The sequence below is a fragment of the Mirounga leonina genome, unplaced genomic scaffold (assembly GCF_011800145.1).
Source record: "Mirounga leonina isolate KUSES-001 unplaced genomic scaffold, KU_Mleo_1.0 Mir_448, whole genome shotgun sequence".
NCBI lineage: Eukaryota > Metazoa > Chordata > Mammalia > Carnivora > Phocidae > Mirounga > Mirounga leonina.
The window spans coordinates 1,426,588-1,432,704 of record NW_023270758.1 but is presented as its reverse complement, the minus strand read 5'-3'; positions in this window follow the sequence as shown (position 1 = coordinate 1,432,704).

Below are 6,117 nucleotides of genomic sequence, written 5' to 3'. Positions count from 1 at the left end.
GGCGCCCCTGAGGAGTGGGCTCAGAAGCCAGGGCCAATGCAGGAGAGCATCAGGTTACAGAGGGTGCGAGCCTGGCTCCTGTCCTTACTGGCCTGGGGTGGCAGCAGCCAGCGCGGACAGGAAGTTGTGTCGCCTGCCCAGGCATGGCCGAGAGGAGCTTCCTCACCCTCCTCGGCACCCCTTGGCAGGAGGGGTGGGGGCTGTGTCCTCCGATTCATGGAACTGACCGGCCTCAGCATGATGTCATGGGCAGGAACACTTCCGGTGAGGCTGGCATTGCTGCTGGCTTTGTCAAAGGTGAGGCCAGGGGCGCCTCGGTGGCTCAGTCGTTAAGTGTCTGCCTTCGGCTCAGGTCATGATCCCAGGGTCCTGGGATCGATCCCCACATCGGGCTCCCTGCTCGGTGGGAAGCCTGCTTCTCCCTCTCCCACTCCCCCTGCTTGTGTTCCTTATCTCTCTCTCTCTGTCAAATAAATAAATAAAATCTTAAAAAAAAAGTGAGGTCAGGGGCATCTGGAGTCAACAGCCACCCGCCCCGGGGAGCACATGCTCACAGCCTAGGGCTCCAGCCAGCTCCCTCCGGCCTGGCTCCCAACCCCAGCGCTTGCCTGCCTACAATGCCAAGTGCTGCCCTCTCTCTTTCTCCACGCGTCGTCCCAGGCCGGGCACCAATATCATCATCTCCATCAAGCCTTCCTATACCCTCCCTTGCCCCAGGAAGTTGGAGCTCCCTCTATTCTAGAATTTTCATCCCCTGATAGAATTTTTATCCATTTGTCTGTCTCTCTCACTAAACAGTGAACACCCTGAGGGCGGAATGTCTTATCTCTTTGTCCTTAGACAGGGACAGGATTGAGTACAGGGATGGCGTTTAGGAAAAGTTTACGGAGCTAATTAAAACAGTAACAATCATAATAATGGCTAATATTTGTCGAGCACTTATTGTTTGCCAGGGATTCTGTGAAGCACTTCACACACAGCAAATAGGGAAACTGAGGCACAGAGTTCTCCTCCTGGCCCCACCACTAGTAACTAATAGGCCCAGGGCTTCCCCCAAAGCTTGTGTGCGTACCCGCCAGGCACACTATCTTTCAGAGGGGATCTTCCTCAGAGGGCAAGTCCACTTGCCCCAGAGGAAGCCCCCGCCAGTCCTCTCTGGCTTCCTTCCCGTCCAGCCTGCTCAGCCGAAGGGCCCTCTCATGCCAGGATGGACGTGAGGGTGGGGGAGAACCACCTCATTCCCAGACCCTTGCCAAGCAGCCACCGTGGCCACGAGTTCCTGACTCCAAGGGACAATGACTCCATTTGCCGATCACAGGAATATTTGTTCTCGATGGGCCACTGTTCTCAAACTGTCACCTCACTGCTCTTCTGACCTCCCTTCCTGGCCCCTGAGTTCCAGACCCAAGTATGCCACAGCCCACAGGACTGTCCCTAAGGACAGAGACACCTCACACTCAATGACCTGCACCCCAAGGGGAGAGCGGAATGAGACCCCGACCTCTGCTGGGGTTGCAAACTCAGGAGAGAGACCCGTGCTGGACAGAAGCATGTTGTCCTCGTCAAGGGTCTGGATTAGGTCACCTTTGGGGAGAAACAGATCAAAAATGGAAGCAGCTGGAGCATGAGAAGGAGCCCGGGCAAAAGATGAGACAGCACGAGCTCCCCTTCCCCAGATGCCGCTGTCTCCCAGCCCTCCTTCCTCCCAGGAGGATGTGTCCAAAGCGCCCGCTGGACCATGGCACTTCCTGCCTCTGGAGTCTCCCCTTCACCTTGGCTACACTTCTCAACCCACGGGACTTAGCCTGAGGTGCCAACTTTAGGTGGCACACATACTTAATGGCCACACCATGTGCTGTCCTCTGTCTCCACTCATCCTCCCAGACCAGGTACAAATATCATCATCTCTGTAAAGTCTGCCCTGATCCCCTCCCTCAGCCCTGCAAACTGAAGCTCTAAGTATCCTCGACTGATGGAATAGGAAAACCATTCCATTTTCCATTGCACAGACATCAAGTCCCCATTGGGTGCTCTTGGGTCTCTCAGGTTCTCTTGTCTAACGGAGAGCTGTGTGGGAGCCTGCGGCCCTGACTGTGTTTGCACTGCCCGTGTTTCTGTTCTCTTACCTTCTACTTATTATAAGCAATACTGGTGTCTCTTTCAGTTACTGGTTCAACAAGCGCTTATTCATTCAATAACTGTTTACAGAGCACAGCCTTAGTTTCCGATGGATACTAGAACAAACTGCCACAAAGTCAGTGGCTTAAAACCACAGAATTTTGTGCCCTTATGGTTCTGGAAGCCAGAACTTTGAAAAGAGTCTTATGGGGCTATAATCAAGGTGTCAGCAGAGCTTGTGCTCCCACCAGGTGCTCTAGGGAAGAACCTGTTTCCTTGCCTTTTCTGGCTTCCCAAACAGCTTTCCTTGGGCTCCTGGCCCCTTCCTCCACCTTCAAAGCTGGCGGACTAGCATCTTGCTTCAGTTGTCACATTGACGTCTTTGGATGCACCCAAATCTCCTCTGCCTCCTTTTTATAAGGACACTTGTGATTACTTCTGGGGTGCACCCACCCACGTAACCCAGGATAATCTCCCCATCTCCAGATCCTTAACTTAATCCCATCTGCAAAGCCTCCATTCGTGCCCTAGAAGGGAACTTTCACAGATTCTAGAGATCAGGACATGGATGTTTTAGGGACAAGCACTGATGGATGTTGGGGCTGGGGGTGCATATCTGAGTTGAGCAGACAAAACTCCCTGAGTTCATGGAACCTACACACTCCTGGGTGGAGAGTCAGACACAAAAACGATCAATAAAAGAAGTAAATAGATTACATAGCATATCAGAAAGTGAGAAATGCTATAGAAGAAAGCCCAAATGTGGGGCAGGATAAGGGGGGACTGGGAATTTACAGGGGGCCATTTGCAGTGTTATTAGTCAGGGGACACCTCCTTGCAAATGTGTCATCTGAACAGCCTGAGGGAGAACAATGTTGCAGGCAGAGGGAAAAGGGTAAGAAAAGAGTTTCCTCTTAATTAATCAATTATTTTATTAATTATTATTTTATTTGATATGTATGTACTTACAGAATATATATTTATAAAATTTATATATTTTCTACATTTGTTTCTCTATTATTTATATTATAATTATCTTATTTAATATAATTATTAGTCAGTAAAATATCACTCAGCCTTGAAAAGAAACGAAGAACCAATATTTACTATAATATGGACAAAGCTCAAAACCATGATGCTAAGTGAGAGAAGCCAAAGACAAAAGACAACATACTGTATGCTTCCATTTCTATGAAATATGCCAAATAAGTGCCTGCACAGAGACAAAGTGGATTCATGGTTGCCAGGGTGAGGGGAAGAGGAGAAAGGGCATGGCTGTTTCATGGGTATAGGGTCTCCTCTGAGGATGACAAAAATGTTTCAAAACTAGATAGAGGTGAACATATGAAATGCCACGGAACTATATCCTTGAAATGGGTTAACTTCATGTTATATGAATTTTTCCTCAATAAAAGAGTCAAAAAATAAATCTACTTAAAGAAAAATGGTGACGTGAACTATGAAGAAAAAAGCAAGAGGCACTGACCACAGGAGAACCGAAACTTCCAGAGGGCGGGAGTGGAGGTGGTCAGAGGTACCCAGGGCAGGTGAAAAACTGGCTGGCAATGATCTATTTCTCATCTTCAATGGCAGTGCAAACACAGCTCTTTGCTCTCCTCTTTGTTTTTTTTTTTTAAACCAAACATGGTGTTTTATGCACTTCTCTATGGTGCATGACTTTGCTCAATTTCATAAAAATCTCAGAAAAGGGAGAAAATGATGAGTGGGTAGTAAGACAGGTGTAGTGTGGACATTAACAGCATCTGAAAAGCTACATGGTGTTGCAGGAAACGCCTCGAAGAGTCCAATATCACTCTGGCTCTGTCCCTTCCCTCCTCCACCGAGGCAGCCCCAGGAGATGGCCGGCCAGGCATCCCTCAGGATGGGCACCCTGGGAAGTTCCCTGGCCATGCCCCAGTTCCCCACGTAGCTGCTGCCACCTCCCAGCCAGCTCGGGAGTCCTTTCAGCTTCTTCTCTCCCAGGGCAGAACCAGCCCAGGGTGGAGAAGGGGTCTGAATCAGCAGGATTCCTGAGACATGTGCCTTAATTGCAGGCTACAGACTGAAGGAGTCTCATTGTGCCCAGCTGGAAACTGGACAGAGCAGGAGGAGGTGAAACAGAGCTGATTGTTCAAATGTTCCCTCACCCTCCTCCAGGAACACTCCTGGAGGAATCTTCCCGGCCGCCTGTTCCTGTCTCTCTGGCCGGACCTGCAGGTGTGTGTTTGACAGATGGCCGTGTGACAGCTCTGTTTGTGGACTGACCGCATGAACATTATTCAAAATACAAATTTGCATTTGTATTTGTACAAGAGTGATATATGTTGTGTAAGAAACCTTGTCTGCAAGTGCCAAAAACCTAACTCATGTTGGACCGCGAAAAAAGCAATAAATTTCAGCTCCAATAATCAGAAATGCATCTCTAGCTTCAGGGATGGCTGGATCCAGAAACTGAAATGATAAGATCAGAACTCTCACCTTCCACCTCTCCCCTGTGCTGGACTCTGTGTGAACTCCACTCTCAGACACAACCCCTTACACAGCTACCGGATGCTGGAAGCCCCACACGTGTATCCCATCTCTCAGCACCCCCCAAAAGAAAGAGAGCTTCTCTCTTACAACTCTTAAAAAAAAAAGTTATCTCATGGACTCGCATTGGACATACTTGGGTAAGTGTCTTTTCTTGAACCAATCGCTGTAGCCAAAAGGATGAAACACTGTGAATGGTCAGATCTGGGCCTCGTGCTTATTTCTGCATTGGGGGAGCTCCCTTCCCCCCCCAACAAAAAAACTATTGACAGAGAGCAGGGTAAGGAGCGATTGCCCACGAGCCACCAGGGTATTGCTATCGCAAGAAGGAAGACTGTATGCTGGTTCAGCACAAACAACAGAAACCTGCTACACATTGCAGAAAATTGAAAAATCTCAGAAAAGCACACAGAAGAAAATAAAGACCAGCCATTATACCACATTGACAGGGTGCCTCGATAGACCTTCTGGGTTCTCTTTTCATACAAGAGGGAACTCAGTCAAGCTCAGAGGGTCTCCAAACCAGCAACATGACAGTGATTCAAGCAAGAACGTGAGAAAGAGAAGAAAAGCAAAGGGATCTTTGGTGAGACTGTGGGACTAGCTACCCATGGTTCCCTGCCAACCTCCCACAGGCAGGCAGTCCCCAGGTCCCCATCAACCTCAAAACAAATTTCTGCCTCCTAGAATACCTCCAGTCACCCATCCATCCATTGTCAATTCATTCGTCCATTTATCTATCCATCCATCCATCCTACCACCTGCTGATCCAATAAGCTCCAAAGTCCAGACTATCTGGTCCTGGGACCTGGTTCAAATCCAGATCCCAACAATACCAGCTGGGTGACTTTGGGCAAGTACACAACCAATCCATGCCTCAGTCTCCTTGTTTGGAAAGAGGGGCTAATAACAGTTTCTACTGTCTAACATTATTTTGAGGATAAATGAGATAAGGCAGATACTAAGTGCTTAGCTGAGGGTCTGGCTCACAAAAGATTTCCAGTAGGGTTTGCTAGGCTTGGGTTACTGTTGTTTTCACAACATTAGGTATTTGCCATGATCAGACATTCTCCAGGCTGCCTACAGGTAGCTGAATGGGCTAAGGTCGACCAAGCACGGCCAACTACAACTTTTCCTCTTTGCTGCCCTAGGGGCAGGTTCTGGCTACAAAGAACTATGAGGACCACAGGAAAATGTCCTCAGGACTTACTGATAAAAGAAGATGCTATGTCTTTCTTTCTTTTCTTTTCTTTCTTTTTTTAGAGAGAGGGGGAGTGTGCGCATGGAGGTGGGGGGGGGGGCGGTCAGGAGGGGCAAAGGGAGAGGGAGAGAGAACCCCTAGCGGGCTCCATACCCAGCACGGAGCCTGATACAGGGCTCAATCTCAGGACCCTGAGATCATGACCCAAGCCAAAATCAAGACTTGGATGCTTAACCAACTGAGCCACCAGGGCACCCCAGCAGCTGCTT